At 42.9% G+C, this 17,571-nt stretch overlaps 1 protein-coding gene and 1 non-coding gene across 7 annotated transcripts in view; both read right to left on the bottom strand.

Moving 5' to 3' along the window:
* The window catches only part of TRAF3 (TNF receptor associated factor 3), a 134,260-nt gene that overhangs the window by 43,657 nt on the left and 73,032 nt on the right, over positions 1 to 17,571 (bottom strand). The gene's annotated exons all lie outside the window — the stretch shown is intronic.
* On the bottom strand, positions 3,833 to 3,940 carry LOC112128977 (U6 spliceosomal RNA). The gene has a single exon (XR_002911407.1). It is a non-coding gene; the product is annotated as a U6 spliceosomal RNA (small nuclear RNA).

The raw sequence follows: 17,571 nt of genomic DNA, 5'->3' as shown, positions 1-17,571 counted from the left end.
GCCCAGGCTGGAGTGCAGTGGTGCCATCTCAGCTCACTGCAAGCTCTGCTTCCCGGGTTCACGCCATTCTCCTGCCTCAGCCTCCCGAGTAGCTGGGACTACAGGCGCCCGCCACCACACCTGGCTAATTTTTTGTATTTTTAGCAGAGACGGGGTTTCATCGCATTAGCCAGGATGATCTCGATCTCCTGACCTCATGATCCGCCCACCTCAGCCTCCCAAAGTGCTGGGATTACAGGTGTGAGCCACCGCACCGGCCAAAAATTTTTTGAAGTTAATAATAAATAGAGTATTTTTGAGGTTTAAAAAAATACACATACTATTTTGCTGTGTTGTAACTTTGAATTCAATGCATAATTCTGAGATTTTAGCTGAAACAACAGCTGTTCTCAGCCAGTTTTCCTTCCTCATTGACTTCTGCTAGATGAGTCTCGATGCTACAACTCAGACTGGCCTGGTCAACCTGCTTCTGGAGCCCAGGAGTTGTTCCTTCCTGAGTAAACCCTGTGACAGTGTGCCCACAGTACTCAAAGTGCTCAGTTTTGACATCCACCCTCATCTTATTAATCTAGCACCACCCTGACCCAGCACGCTGTGCACAGAGCTGTGGAGTGGGCCCGTTGTGGACCCACAGAGCACGTCACACCATGTCACACTGGTGAGGAGCGTGTGAGGGAGGTGCGGCTCCCTGTGTGCACGAGGGGGCTCGGGTTCAGGTAGGTGCCAATGTGCCCAAGGGCTGGGCTGGCAGAGGGGACACCACATAGGGTGGGTCTGTCTGCGCGGGCTCTCTTCCACACCTGCTAACAAGGTACTCTTTAAGACTGGCTGCCTCCCACCTGCAAGTTCCCATCAACGGGTAAAGTAAACAGCTCCTCAAAATGAGCCACAAAGGTCCCAGCTTGCACAACTCTGCCAGATGAGACCTCAAGATCAAGTAAATGAAAATAACCAGGAATGTAAAGGAGTTGAATCAAGTTCCTGAAGAAATGTGAGCTTTAATAAAAATTACACCGTGCACTCATAAACACACTAAAAATTTTATCAATCATCCTAAATATTTGCTAACACTTACCTAAAGCACAAATTAAATGTTTCCAGATGGTGGTATAAAGTCTGGCTTCTCTGGTCTTTGTTTTCTGGATACCATGCAATGGCCATGCACTTCCATAATGAAAAAAACCTTGGGAATGTTGGCCAGTGTTTAGGTCAGTGTGCGCACCGTGAACTTTCTTGGAAAAGTTTTGCCCAGTGCCTTACGACCTTTACGAGGCTTCTGCAGGGCAGCTCCAGCATGGATGCCCTTCCTGTCTCCACGGTCAGCCTGCACCACTCCCCCACTGTCAACAGCCCCTGGCCAGCCCTGTACTCCCATGTACCTTGGTAAAGGAAGAGAGTGGCTGTGAAGGGAGGTGAGGGACCCAGTGAGAACCAGACTCAGGAGCCTCAGGGAACACCGCTGCCTAGACCAGCCACCTCACATCAGTCACCTCTGCACTATAGGATTTTTCTTGTGTAGAGTTTCCCACCTCCATGCCTCCTCCATCCCTTCTCATGATATGGTAATGCCTCAGGTGAACAGGGGAAGTTTCTTTCAAAACTCACCAGCTCCCTCAAAAATGCACTGCGTTCCTGTACCCAATTCATCTATTTTTGCTACTTAGAAAAATAAGAGCCAAATTCCTTCCACTCCTGAGGTCCTGGGCATCCTGGGGAGGTAGCTGCTGGGTGGGCGGGCGGAGGCCCTCCTTCCGAGCCCCGTTCTTGCTACCTGCATGAAGCTGACAGGCACATGAGCTGACAGACTCCTAGCCTGACTTTACAGCTAGGAGCAAATAGGAATGAACGTCGGCAGCAGAGAACTTGAGAGACGGATGAACTGGTGTTCTAGTCACACTTGGGTTAGCTTCATAGAACATTACTGTGGCAAAGTGTGAGAAATTACTTATTTGTGAAAACAAAGTTTTCAAAACATTAATGTTAAAGTATATGTATTATAGATGTCATTTGCTTACAAACTTGCCAGTCCATTACGATGCTCACTAATCTTTCCGAGCTAAGTAGCAAGGGCACCTGGTACTAGCCTTGCCCACCAGGTAAAAGGGTTGACCAGCCTCAACCTGCAGCCCCCAGCCCTGCCTGCCACTCTGCTCTCCACACTGGCCCATCGTGCCTCAGATGCTCTAGGTTTCCCTAGGCCCACCCAGCCAGGCCATGGCGGAGCCTACCCAGACATATGCAGGCCAGCCCCCGACCTTCTCCAGGAGGCCACCCTCCCACTCTCTCTCTCAACTCCCCCACACCACTCTGTGCTTTTCCCCTGGCCCTCCTGCCACTAAGACTGCATGTAACTAACTTTCTCCAGGATGCATCCCCTAGATCAGAGAACAAGGAATTGGCAAACTACAGCCTGCGATTCAAATCCAGCCAGCAGCCTATTTTTGTAAGGTCTTTGAACTAAGAATGTTTTTAGATTTTTTTAAGTGTTATAAAAACAAAGACTAAGTGTGTATGTGGTCCACAAAGCCTAGGATATTTACTCTCTTGCCCCTAACAGAAAGAGTTTACCAGTCCTTGCTCTGGACTCTACACCTAGAGAGCAGAGAGGAGTTGCTGGTGTGTAGGTTGTATGAAAGGCCAATTTTGTAAATGAGAGCCAAACTGCTCTCCAAAGCAGAGGTAACAACAAATACTTCCACTAGCAGCACGACAATTTCTATGAAACCACACTCTCACCAACACTTACAGTTATCAGTCATCTTAATTTCTACCAACCAAGGACAATGGTCTTTTTGCCCCTTATCCTGATTAGAAAGGTTGGCATCTTTTCATATGCTAAGAGGCCACTTGTTTTCTCTTCTGTGAAATGCCAAGTCGTGTCTTCTTGTCATTGTTTCGTGTGTGTGTGTGTGTGTGTGTGTGTGTGTGTGTGTGTGTATTTTTTCAAGAGATGGAGTCTCGTTCTGTTGCCCAGGCTGGAGTATAGTGGTGCCATCACGGCTCACTGCACCCTCGACCCCCTGGGCTCAAGCAATCCTCCCACCTCAGCCTCCAGAGTAGCTAGGATTATAGGCACATGCCACCATGCCCAGCTGTTTTTTTATTTTTTCAGGAGCTGGGGGTCTCGCTATGTTGCCCAGCCTGCTCTCAAAACTCCTGGCCTCAAGTGATCCTTCTACCTCAGCCTCCCAAAGTGCTGGGATTACAGGCATGAACCACTGCGCCTGGTGGTGTCATTTTTTTAATTGGGCTATTGTCTCTCGTAATATTGATTTGGGGAGATTCCCCATCTATTTAATATGTTAACAACTAATCCTTTGTTAGTTTTATGTATTACAGATGTCTTTTCCCAATTTATAGCTTGATTTTTTTTTTTAATTATTATACTTTAAGTTCTAGGATACATGTGCAGTACATGCAGACTTATTATATGGGTATACACATGCTGTTGTGGTTTGCTGCACCCATCAACCCATCATCTACATTAGGTATTTCTCCTAATGCTATCCCCACCCTCCGACAGGCCCCAGTGTGTGATGTTCCCCTCCCTGTGTCCATGTGTTCTCACTGTTCAACTCCCACTTATGAGTGAGAACATGTGGTGTTTGGTTTTCTATTCCTCTGTTAGTTTGCTAAGAATGATGGTTTCCAGCTTCATCCATGTCCCTGCAAAGGTCATGAACTCATTCTTTTTTTATGGCTGCATAGTATTCCATGGTGTATATGTGCCACATTTTCTTTATCAAGTCTATCACTGATGAGCATTTGGGTTGGTTCCAAGTCTTTGCTATTGTAAATAGTGCTGCAATGAACATATGTGTGCATGTGTTTTAAAAATATGGAACTGCTTCACAAATTTGCGTGTCATCCTTGCGCAGGGGCCATGCTAATCTTCTTTGTATTGCTCCAATTTTAGTATACGTGCTGCCAAAGCGAGCACTATGGCTTGACTTTATTTATGGTGTCTTTTAATGAAGAGAAATCTTAATTTTATTAGGCCGGTTGCAGTGGCTCACGCCTGTAATCCCAGCACTTTGGGAGGCTGAGGCGGCTAAATCACGTGAGGTGAGGAGTTCAAGACCAGCCCTGGCCAACATGGTGAAACCCTGTCTCTACTAAAATACAAAAATTAGTCGGGCACGGTGGCGCATGCCTGTAGTCCCAGCTACTCAGGAGGCTGAGGCAGGAGAACCGCTTGAACCTGGGAGGTGGAGGTTTCAGTGACCCAAGATCGTGCCACTGCACTCCAGCCTGGGTGACACAGTGAGACTCCAACTCAAAAAAAAAAAAAAAAAAAAAATTCAGATTAACCTGTGAGTGATGCTGATGAAAAAGGGACAATCCAATATATAAACACACAAAGCAGCTCTAATTCAATCACAGAAGCAATGTCAAAAGGAGGTGTTCTCAAGTAAGACTAGTAAATGAGCCACTATGTCAAATTGACAGACATTGCTCAAGGAAAATATGCTTTCTAAACAAAAGCTGAAGAAAGAAATGACATGAACCCTGAGCAGAGCCCAGCCGGCAGCTCCGTGACCTGCTATATCAATAAGGTGGCCACAGGACTGAACTGGCTCCTGGGAAAGCAGGAGACAGACACCTCAACAGGCACCAGAACCAGTGGATGGACAAGTCTCAGGTTTACCTGATGACTCTTGACTCTCCCAGTGATCAACAGCCACCAAGAGCAGTCACTTCTGATCTGAAGTGTAAGAATCCCCTGATCACCTCCTGAAGCAACTAGGACAATAGACATGATGTCTTAAGTCCTCAAATAGGATGTAAACACCTACCTGTCCTGTGCTGAGCAAAGGAGAGTTTTAGATTTAGGAAAACCAACACTGGAGACACATTTCTCACAATCAACTCGGAGGCAGACAGTAACAACCATCCCTACTGCTGGGCACTAACCTGGCATATCTCCCTCAGCCCAACGCAGTCACGCAGGAGAAGCCACCGAGGCGAATCTGCCCCAGGTTCCCCACCACTGACGTAACAGAGAGGGGCAAGAACCTCAAGGCTGCCAAGGAAACATTTCTGTCTGTAGGATCAAGTTCTTAACAGCAGGGAGGGCAGCTTTTACTAACATGCCCTCAACCCAACAGATACCGACAATGATAATTTATTGCATCTCTTATGCTGTTTATCCTTGTAAGCCATCTTAACTCTCTTGTGTAACCAAGTAAGGTGTACATAAATTTGGCAAACTCGAAACTGATCATAATTTAAAAATTTAAATTATGTCCTAAAATATTCAATTTAAATTATGACTAGTAAGTCATGTCCACAAAAATGGCTGAGTAAGGAACTCAAAGTCCATCCTTCAATACACACATTTTAAAAACTGGCAAAAACTAGGCCAGGCGCGGTGGCTCACACCTGTAATCCCAGCACTTTGGGAGGCCAAGGCAGGCGAATCACGAGGTTAGGAGATCGAGACCATCCTGGCTAACACGGTGAAACCCCATCTCTACTAAAAATACAAAAAATTAGCCGGGCGTGGTGGCGGGTGCCTGCAGTCCCAGCTACTAGGGAGGCTGAGGCAGGAGAACCGCGTGAACCTGGGAGGCAGAGCTTGCAGTGAGCCGAGATGGCGCCACTGCAGTCCAGCCTGGGCAAGAGCATGAGAATCCATCTCAAAAAAAAAAAAAAAGGCAAAAACTGTCAGAATCTACTATTTTAAAACTTTGGAAACTAATTAAAAACTTGCAGCAATCAGAAGAATGCTTAATCAAGAAAAACCAGCTGAATCTCAGCAAGAACCGTGAGTTCCATGGCATTTTAACCTTCTCTGGTCCCATCCTGGCTGCAGCAGTGGCCTAGAAGACAAGAGGCTGCCACTCCACTGCATGCACTGGTCCCAGAGGGAGCAGAATGGGCCTCATCGGCAAAGAACTGCAGTTTATTTTGACCTGTCTACTGAGTCCCTGGAAGATTGGCTCAAAGGGCTTGACTTTACCTCCCAGTGCTGAGGCATCTACTAGGGAAAGAGGGGAAAAGGTTATTGGAAACATTTACAGGCAAACATATTTGCTGCTGCCTGAAGCACTGGATAACAGTTGAGGCAAACAATAGATTTAACCAAAAGCTTGGGAAGAAAAGCTGAGGAGTAAGATGTTTTGGCAAATAAGGGTTTGAAAAGCTCTGACACATTCTTGGAAATCCAGAAGGCTTCACAAATGCCCAGGGCTGTGTACATGTTCAGGAAAGACCTGAAAAGGCCCTAGGCTTTCACCTCTGGCTGACCTTCAGGATCTGTGCAAGCAGGCAGTGAATGCTAAGGGATCACCGTCAAATGCCTGGCTGAGTGTTGAAGTTGTGCTCCAACATACACACAGACCTCATCTCAAAAGACTGGGAGACATTTTTTGTTCTAGGCGCTTAAATCTCTGTCTAATCACAAGCTGACCACTATATTAATGGAACAGAGAACTCAGTGGCCACACATGATAAAGAATATATACTATATAAAATTAGCTCAGAAAAGTAACTATACAAACAATGACTGTAACAAGCAGTCAGTAAACCCTGGGGGAGAAGGAAGAATCTCATTTCCAGAGTTGCCATGGTAAAAATTCAAAACTTCCAGTTTTCAACAAAATATCACAAGGCATGCAACGAAACAAGAAAGTATGGTTCACATGCAGAAAAAAGGCAAGTAATAGAAATTGTTCAAGAGGAAGCCTAGCCATTAGACTTATGGATGAAGACTTTAAATATGCTATTTTGAATATGTTCAAAGAACTAAAGAAAAGCATGTTAAAAAATCTACAAGATCCATAAGAACAATGTCTCACTGAATAGAGAATATTGATAAAGAAAAAAATATTTTAAAAAAAGAACCAAACAAATTCTGGAGTTGAAAAGCACAAAAACTGAAATGAAAAATTCACTGCAGGGACTCAACAGCAGAAATAAACAGAGAGCAGTAAGAATCAGAGAACTTAAAGATAGGATAATTGAGATTACACAGTGTAAGGAACAGAAGAAAAAATAATGAAGAAAATAAACAGCCTCAGAGACTTGTGGGACACCATCAATTGTACCAACATACATATTATAGAGTCTTAGAAAGACAGAGAGAAAAAAAGACAAAAAAAAAGTTTGAAGAAATAATGGTAAAAAAAATCCTGTATTTAATGAGAAACATTAATCTGCATAACCAGGAAGCTCGACAAACTCCAAGTGGGATACATTCAAAGAGCCACACCCAGACACACTGTAGCCAAACTGTAGAAAGCAGCAAGAGAGAAGTGACGAAGTACAAGGATTTCTCAGTAAGATTAACAACTGATTTCTCATCTAAAGCCATGGAGGCCAAAAGGTGACAAATTAAAGGGTGGAAAGAAAAAAATCTGTCAACCAATAATTTTTTTTTTTTTTTTTTTTTTTTTTTTGGAGAAGGGATCTTACTCTGTCACCCAGGCTGGAGTGCAGTGGTGCAATCATAGCTCACTGCAGCCTCCAACTCCTGGGCTCAAGCAATCCACCTGCCTCAGTATCTCTGGGAGCTGGGACTACAGGCCAGTGCCATCATGTCTGGCTATTTTTCAGCCAAGAATTCTATATCCAGTAAACTTTCAAAAATGAATGAGATCCCCAAAAAATATATTAGAAAGCTCTTAGAAGAAAACACAGGAGGTAAATCTTTAATGACCCTGAATTTGGCAATGGATTCTTAGATACAACAACAAAAGTATAAGCAACAAAATAAAAAACTAGATAAACTGAACTTCATCAAAATGAAAAACTTTTGAGCACCAAATGAGATTATCAATAAAGTGAAAAGACAACAGAATGGGAGGAAATACTTGCAAATCACATATCTAATAAGGGTCTAGCATCCAGAATATATATAAAGCACTTATAACTCAACCACAAAAAGACAACCCAATTTTAAAATAAGCAAAAGGATCTATATAAACGTTTCTCCAAGGAAGATACAGAAATATCCAACAAGCTCATAAAAAGATGTTCAATATCAATATCATTAAGAAAATACAAATCAGCTGCTCTGCCTATGGAATAGCCACTTTTTTATTTACTTCTATAATAAACTTGCTTTCACTTTATAGACTCACCCTGAATTCTTTCTTGCACGAGATTCAATAACCCTCTCTTGGGGTCTGGATTGGGACCCCTTTTTGGTAACATCTTCCTGGCAAGCCCCAAAGGGATGATACCGAGGAGACTCCCAACCCAAAGGAAATAGACTTCAGCACTCATTGGCTGACCTTGGGTAAGTGGGATGCATTTACCTGGGTAAAGGATGGGATTGGGTTAGAGGCCCAACTTAGGGGAGTTAGAGTCTCTCCTAAGAGAGGGATAAAGGCGCCTGTTAATAAAAGGCAAGCACGCTTTTGACTGAACTTGGGTTTGATGTCCAACTTAGGAAAGTTAGAGTCCTTCCTAAAATTTAGGGGGTTGGAGGCCCCTCTCAGTAGAGTCCCTCTTGACTAAGAACCGGTTTGGCACTATAGGATGTTAACTGCTATTCTCTTTGGATTAATCTGCCTTGCACTCTTTGCTGACAGCTGTGGGTGACAGAACTAGACATGTCCAAGGTTATGGGACATGGGGAGCTTTTTCCTCCCCAAAAGGGGAAAAGAGCTGACAGGAATGCTGGGAAAGATCCCTACGCTCCCAAAAAGCAGCCACCTGAACTTCTGATTCAGTGTCAGCTGCAATGGGCGGGTATTTCTCTGGCCTCCCTGAGCTTCTCGCATTCCCCAGCCTGCTGCAGGCAATGCTTTTCTCCCTTTCTTTCCTTTCCCTTTCCTATCTTTTCTGTTATTCAGGGCCACCATCTTGCCCAGAGACCACATGTTGAGAAATGTCCCTGAGAGCTTGATCTTGTAATCACATGGCAGTACTTTCTCTTTGTCTCTGCCTTCCAGGCAACAGGGATTTTGGGGTAGTAGTTAGCTCTACAAATTATCTTGAGCAGTTAAAAGCCTTTGCAAGCTCAAAATTTACTGCTCTGGGCTCCTTCTGGGAAAAGCAATGGAAACTGCCCAATGCTGTAGCTTAGCAGTTAAGGCTTTGTCTTTTCACAATGGTGGCCTGAGTTCAGGTTCAATGTTTAGCCTAGAAAATGAGCACTTTCTGGTTGGCATTTGGGTGACCTTTGCCATTTGTTGATTCTCCCCCCTTTCACGAACTGTCTTAAATTTTCCTTTCTCTGAGCACCTGGGAGGTTACATTTGGAAAAGTTAAAAAGCCAGGAATATTGGCGGTTTGGCGTGGCTGAAGTTGGGTAATAAGATATTTAAAAGGACTTTTTAAAGAGTGCTATGGTTAAAAGTCAGCTTAATTAAAAGTGGATATTCAAGCTCTAACAGCCTGGGACTTCTTAGGAAAAACAGAGGAGGCACCACATACCCTGTTTTGGGAAAAACCTCTATTTTCCTCATGGAACCCCAAGAATTATTGAAAGTGGATAGATCCCTCTCAAAATCTATGGCTCCGTTCTGTTTTGCACTGCATTATCTGTTTTTTACTTTGGGGGTATCAGAAATTACTTCACATTATGAGAGAGCTTTGGTGTGTAATATAACTAGGTAGGAAATACATTTAATACTTTTGGGGATGGCTAAATGGCATTGGGGGGGATACCTGGATCTTTGTGTGTCTGGATCAAAAGCATGCTCTTGGCCACCTGGAAGGTATGGGGATGTCCTCACCCTTCCCCACTGAGAGATAAGACTCCCATGGGGGATGGGCTGATCTCAGAAAGGGCTGATTGGCTCTGGGTTGCTTGGCAATGAAATACGTGGTAAAATCATTGCACTGTCGTGTTCTGTAGCGTTTCTCTTTGGGGGATCCAGGATCCAATAGAAAAATGGGACCCTCAAGTTTTGGGGCTCTGTCTTGCCTTCCAATTGTGCCTGCTTATTAGGCCATAGAAACTGCATGCTTTCCTCGCCCTGTTCCTCCATGGCTCCACCATAAAGCCACTAATCCAATTAAGAAACTGGCAAATGAAAAACCTTACAACTACTACATTTTCTTCTGTGTATTTATATGTGTTGTGTGTATGATATAAAAGGCTTTGATTAATTGGCTTAAAAATAAGTGTTTAAATCAAATATTTTGTCAGAAAAATAAAAAGTGTAATGCCTTTTAATTCATGTGACTTAAGCTGTGGGAAGTAAAGAAAATTTTAAAGATTATTGGTAAAATAAAGACATTCGGTCTAAATCAGGCAGGTCAAATTTTAGGTTTGCTAAATGCTTTAAGTTTATAAACTGCCTCTTTGACTTTTGAATACTGTTAAACTTACCTACAGCCATTAGATTCTAGGTAAGGCCTGGGGACATGTGGAGTTAGCAATGCCTCCTAGCTATGCTAGAAAGAGTCAGAACTTATCTGCACTTCTGCCTCGTGTCCTAGGCTCCATACCTAGTACATAATTAAAATTGCTTACCAAGTTTTTCACTAAAAATAAACACTGCTAAGAGGTAACAGTGTAACATGTACTTGAGACTACTGGAAAAACAGTTTTACACGCAAAGTGTGTAGGGAAAGTGAAATGTGTTTTTGGTAAAAGAGAAGAAAACATGTGAATGTGAATGTGGATTTTTTTTTTTTTTTGGCCTAAATTAAAGGGTTAAGGGATTGTTTTAAGTTAGGATAAAGCTGAAGGTTTGCAAAAGTTGTGGAAATTTTGTGAAAAATTAATCTTGTAAAAGAAATTCTGTGTGTGAACATACTGGCTGAAGTTAAAGGGGTATGATACAGTTCTGTAAACTGAACACTGGAATAAAAGCACAACAGGGTTTTCTTAGAGCACTGATCTGCTCTTTAACAAAAATTTGTAAAGGGTTATAAAAGGTTTATAAGAATCTTACCTTCTGGTCTGACATTAAAATTGGGTAGATTTGTCTATAATGTTTTATTAAGAATTGGGTTTAACATTAATAGTACACTAATGCAATGGTGAAATTTGGCTTATTTGGTATAAAAATCATACAGGAAGCATTGTCAAATATGAAATGGTGTTTGGCTTTCTTTGACCTGTATTTATATAAATATGTTATTGGTATGTCTCCCAAAGTAATGGGAAACTCCTAGAATTCTGATATGACTTAGCATATGTTATTAATAATTACAATTATTATGTAAAATCGTATGCCACAAAAGTAATCAAAATTCCTAGTCAATTGTGCCTTTAATAGTGGCTGCCTTAAGACTTTTTGTCATCAACAGACAACTGCTGTGTTGACCCTCTTCAAAAGGTGGTTTATAGTCAGCTATAGGACTTCAACAGGTGCTCTTGGATGCAGGTTTCTAATAACTTTGGAGATTGTGACATTAGAATAGAGGTTCTTAGGCCGGGTGCAGTGGCTAATGCCTGTAATCCCAGCACTTTGGGAGGCCGAGGTGGGTGGATCACCTGAGGTTGGGAGTTCAAGACCAGCATGACCAATGTGGTGAAACCCTGTCTCTACTAAAAAATACAAAAATTAGCTAGGCATGGTGGTGTGTACCTGTAATCCCAGCTACTCATGAGGCTGAGGCAGGAGAATCGCTTAAACCTGGGAGGCAGAGGTTACAGTGAGCCAAGATCAAGCCATTGCATGCCAGCCTGGGCAACAGAGTGAGACTGTCTCAAAAAAAAAAAAAAAAAAAAAAAAGAATAGAGGTTCTTTCAGGACTGTCATGGAGAGAGCTGAAATGATCATGAATATCAAGTAGAACAGGAGTTAACTGCATGGACTGAACAAAAGACTGAAGTAGTCTTTTCTGACTTTTTGCTTAAAACGTTGCTGATCATTTTTGTCTTTCAGAGCCAAGAAAATCTTTCAGCTACTTACAGCTTTTGACAACTGAGTAAAGTACACTCCTGTGAACAAAATTTGGAGCATATTTGTTTTTCTCTACCTGCTTTCTCCGAATTTGGAAACTATTTGTGAGTATTAACTTACGGCAATATAGTTATTTGCACAAGTGCAATAAGAATCTGTTTTCTTTTGCAACAGGACACAATTAGAGAAACTGGTTATTTTACCAATACTTTGATGGGAATGGTGTGCTTTCCTTTAAGGACTCAAACTTGACTTATGGAGCCAATAAAAGCTCCTTGGGAAAACTGGCCTCATACCTTGTCTACAGAGTTCCTGTGCAGGGTTCCTGACCTATGGTAAGTAAAGAATGTTACTTTCTGACAGGCCCAGGAGCCCCACGTCATCTTGGGACCTCAAGAGGAGAGGAATTTCCCAACTCACAGGTTATTTGAGGGTACAAACCCACGGCTGGGCTTGGCTTTAAAAAAAGTCTTATCTAAGCTTCCTTTTATGGAATGAAGTTCCATCAAAGTCAATTTTTAAAAACCCTATGTGAAAAATAACTGTTTTTGCTGCACTTTATACAAATAATCAGGCCAAGTATAATACAGCAAATCAGTTGTACCGTAATTTGTCTTCAGTAAAAATGGGAGACTGGAGAGATAAAATAAATTTTGTTTCAGGAACTTGGTATACCTGTTACCAGATTCTAGTCTCATCAGTTGTTTTTAAGTTTTTTTCTGCAACTTAGGCTAACCCTGCTTACTCCTGTGAACCAACGAGTGATCTCTGGCTGCTGCTCACAAGAAACAAGAGAGATGGGTAATGTAAAAATCTGGTTCAATATTCTAATTATGGGCACATACTGGAATCAGGTAGCGACCCCATGTATCAGCTTGGTTTCAACAACTGCCCAGTTCATGGAAAGCCTTCTTGTTTAGTTTACTCAGGATAATTTTAGTTATTCTACTTTACTGTTGTGGAATATATTGCTGTTGTACTCTTTGTGTAGGTATGCAGGATAAGTTTACTGAATGTTTTCTTAAACTGAATGCTTATTAATCTTCCAGATACCACCTTCTGTTGGAACTCAGAGCTATGAATGGCCCTCACCATACTGATGCTTTCTGACTGAGCTCTTCTCTTCTCTACCCTGAATACAAAAGACCCTCATAGTTAGGCAGGAATATCATCGCCTCATTCAGCCTGAAGAAGTTACAGAAGATGGATCTTTGTCCCTCTACGACTCTTAGGATTAAGGGTTCCCCTGTAAAAGGGAGGGGAGAAACACGTGAGGGGTGTCTGAACCAGAGAAACTCCATCTTGAATAGGGGGTGAGTAAAATAAGGCTGAGACCTACCGGGCTACAGTCCCAGGAGGTTAGGCATTCTAAGTCACAGGATGAGACAGAAGGTCAGCAGAAGATACAGGTCATAAAGACCTTGATGATAAAACAGGCTGCAGTAAAGAAGCTGACCAAAACCAAGATGGTGATGAAAGTGACCTCTGGTTGTCCTTACTGTTCATTTTACTCTAATTATAATGCATCAGCATGCTAAAAGACACTTCCACCAGCACCATGACAGTTTCCAGATACCATGGCAACGTCAGGAAGTTGCCCTGTATGGTCTACAAAGGGGAGAAACCCTCAGTTCCAGATATTGCCCACCCCTTTCCCATAAAACTCATGAATAATCCACCCCTTGTTTAGCATACAATCAAGAAGTAACAATAAGTGTAAGAAGCTGAGTGGCAATGGGCTCTGCCTACAGAATAGCCATTCTTTATTCCTTTGCTTTCTTAATAAACTTGCTTTCACTTAAAAAAGAAAATACAAATCAAAACCACAGTGAGTTACCACTTCACACCCACTAGGATGGCTGTAATTTTTTTTTTCTTTTTTTTGAGACAGAGTTTTAGTCTGTCGCCCAGGCTGGATGGAGTGCAGTGGTGTGAACGTGACTTGCTGCAGCCTTGAACTCCTGGGCTCAGGCAATCCTCCCAACTCAGCCTCCCGAATACCTGGGAATAGAGGTGTGCACAATCACGCCCAGCTAGTTATTTTATTTTCTGTAGAGATGGGGTGTCACTATATTGCCCAGGTTGTTCTCAAACTCCTGGGCTCAAGTGATCCTCCCACCTTGGCCTCCCAAAATGTTGGAATCACAGGCATGAGCCAACGTACCTGGCCTTTTTTTTTTTTTTTAGATAAAGTCTCATTCTGTAGCCCAAGCTGGAGGGTGGTGGCATGATCTCGGCTCACTGCAACCTCCGCCTCTCAGGCTCAAGTGATTCTCGTGCCTCAGCCTCCCTAGTAGCTGGGACTAAGGCTGGTGCCACCATGCCTGGCTAATTTTTTGTATTTTAGTAGAGACAGGGTTTCACCATGTTGCCCAGGGTGGTCTCAAACTCCTGAGCTCAGGTGATCTGCCTGCCTCGGCCTCCCAAAGTGCTGGGATTACAGGTGTGAGCCACTGCGCCTGGCCTATAATTTTTTTAAAAAAGGAAAATAACAAGTGTTAGTGAGGATGTGGAAAAACTGAAACCCTCATACACTGCTGGTGGAAACACAAAACGGTTCAGCCACTAAGGAAAAGAGGCTGGCAGTTCCTCAAAAAGTTCAAACATTTTACCATATGACCCAGCAATTCCACTCTTAGGTACATGCTCAAAAGAACTGAAAAAAGATACTCAAAGAAACACATGTATATACATGTTCACAGCAGTACTCTTCACAATAACCAAAAAGGTAGAAACCATCAAAATGTCCATCAATACATGAATAAACAAAATGTAATCTATCCAGACAGTGAATACCATTCAGCCTTAAAAAGGAATCAAGTTCTGATTCATGCTACAACATAGATGAACCCTGAAAACATGCTAAGTGAGTAAGTCAGACGCAAAGGGCACACACTACATGATTTCATTTACATGAAACATACAGAATACGGAAATCCACAAGACAGAAAGCAGACTGGTAGTTACCAGTGGTTGAAAGGAGGGATAATGGGGACTCACTGCTTATGGGTATGGGGTTTCCTTTTGGTAATGAAAAAAAATGTGTTGGAACCAGATAGAGATCATGGTGCAGAACACTGTGAATGTACAAAATGCCACTGAATCATTCACTTTTAAATGGCTAATGTTATGTGTATCTCACCACAATTTATTTTAAAACACTGTTAAAAAAAAAAAAAAAACAGCCAGGTGCAGCGGCTCACACCTATAATCCCAGCACTTTGGAAGGCTGAGGTGGGCAGATCACTTGAAGCCAGTAGTTCAAGACATGCCTGGGCAACACAGTAAAAAACCCCATCTCTACAAAAAATAGCTGGGCGTGGTGGCGCACACCTGTAGTCCCAGCTATTTGGGGGGCTGAGGTGGGAATCACTTGAGCCCAGGAGGTTGAGGCTGCAGTGAGCCATGTTTGCACTACTGCACTGCAGCCTAGGCGACGCAAAAGTAAGACTCTGTCTCAAAACCAAAACCTACTATAACCACTTAGTCACCTGGATGGCTAAAATTTTAAAAACAGAAAATCACAAGTGTTGACAAGGATATGGAGAAATGGGAATCTTCACATATTGTTGACAGGAATGTAAAATGGTGCAGCCCTTGTGGAAACAATCTGGCAGTTCCTCCAAAAGTTAAACACAGAATTATCGTATGACCCAACAATTCCATTTCCATGTATATACCAAGAGAACCAGTACATTCACGCAAAAACTTGTTCACAAACGTTCACAGCACCACTATTCGTAATATCGAAAAAAAAAGCAGAAACAGCCCAAATGGTCAACTGGTAAATGGATAAACAAAATGTGGTCTATCCATATGATGAACTCTTACTCAGGCATAAAAAAAAAATGAGGTACTATATATGCTACAACATGGATGGACCCTGAAAACATTATGTAAGTTATAGAAGTCAGAAACAAAAGGCCACATACTGTATGATTCCTATTACATGACATGTCCTGAATAGGCAAATTCATAGATACAGAAAGTAGATTAGTGGTTGCCAGAGGCTGGGGCAAGCGAAGAATGGAGAGTGCCTGCTTAGTGGTATGGGGTTTCTTTTTGGGGTGATGAAATATTCTGAAACTAGATAGTAGTGATGGTTGCATAACATTCTTTTTTTTTTTTTTTTTTTAGACGGAGTCTTGCCTCTGTCGCCCAGGCTAGAGTGCAGTGGCACAATCTCGGCTCACTGCAACCTCCGCCTCCCGGGCCCAAGCAATTCTGCTGCCTCAGCCTCCCAAGTGCCTGGGGTTACAGGCGTGTGCCACCATGCCCAGCTAATTTTTCTGTATTTTTAGTAGAGATGGGGTTTCACCATGTTGACAAGGCTGGTCTCGAACTCTTGACCTCAGGTGATCCGCCCGCCTTGGCCTCCTAAAGTGCTGGGATTACAGGCATGAGCCACCACGCCCGGCCATAACATTCTGAATATACACGATACCACTGAATTGTACACTTTAAGTGGTTTAAATGGTGAATTTTGTTTTGTAAATTTTATCTCAATTAGAAAGTGTTTAAAATTTTTTCGTGGGGTAAAAAACGGTGGTGGGGGCAACATCCAGATTCCTGAATCCCGCACAGCATGGTAGCCACTCCTTACCACCACCACGAACATAAAAAAATGGCTAGCAGGCAGGACGCGGTAGCTCACACCTGTAATCCCAGCACTTTGGAAGGTCAAAGCAAGAGGACTGCTTGAAGCACCAGGAGTTTGAGATCAGCCTTGGCAACATAGCAAAACTCAGTCAGCCTCTAAAAAAAATAAACGCCAGGTACAACGGCTCACACCTGTAATCCCAGCACTTTAGGAGGCGAGGCAGGAGGATCGTCTGAGGTCAGGAGTTCAAGACCAGCCTGGCCAACATGGCAAAACCCTGTCTCTACTAAAAATACAAAAATTAGCCGGACGTGGTGGTGTGTGCCTGCAGTCCCAGCTACTCAGGAGGCTGAGGCAGGAGAATATGAGAATCGTTTGAACCCGGGAGGTGGAGGTTGCAGTAAGCCAAGATTGTGCCGCTGCACTCCAGCCTGGACGACAGAGTGAGACTCTGTCTCAAAAAAATAATAATAAAAATAAAAAATAAAAATAAAATAAAAATTAGCCAGGCATGGTGACACATGCCTGTGAGTCCTAGCTACTCAAGAGGCTGAGGCGGGAGAACTGCTTGAGCCCAGGAGCTCAAGGTTACAGGGAGCTACGATCGCGCCACTGCACTCCAGCCTGGGTGACAGGGCAAGATTCTGTCTCTAAAAAAAAAACAAAAAAAACTTTTTAATTTTTTTAAACAGCTAGCACATTGAACCTTATGTGACACAATTCTGTTTGTCCATATGTAGATCCAAAGAATTTCATGTAATCCTAAGTATCTCAATAGGGAAATTAAAAGTAAGGAGGAGTAAAGATATTAGAAGTCAATGAAAAACTAAGTTTCAGGGGATAATGTTTTAAATTACACGCAGAGAATTAAGGAGAAATAAGTGGCCAAGAGGACAACTGCAACCTCACACACGGACCACACTGACTGATGGTGAAGACAGCAAGCAGGCCGCACTGGAGTCGGTCATGTCTCGTTCCCATGCTGGAACAACACCACCTACAAGTACAGCTCCAAAAGCAAAGACCAAGTTAAAAGGCCCCAAACTAAATACCACTGTAAAAGAAAGCTCCTAAAACTAAAAGGCTAATTTTTTCTAAATTATCTGTGGTGGTTGTCGGGCACGGCGGCGTGTGCCTGTAGTGCCTGCTCAGAAGGCTGAG

The sequence above is a fragment of the Pongo abelii genome, chromosome 15 (assembly GCF_028885655.2).
Source record: "Pongo abelii isolate AG06213 chromosome 15, NHGRI_mPonAbe1-v2.0_pri, whole genome shotgun sequence".
Taxonomy (NCBI): Eukaryota; Metazoa; Chordata; class Mammalia; order Primates; family Hominidae; genus Pongo; species Pongo abelii.
This window is presented reverse-complemented; position numbering and strand designations above follow the sequence as displayed.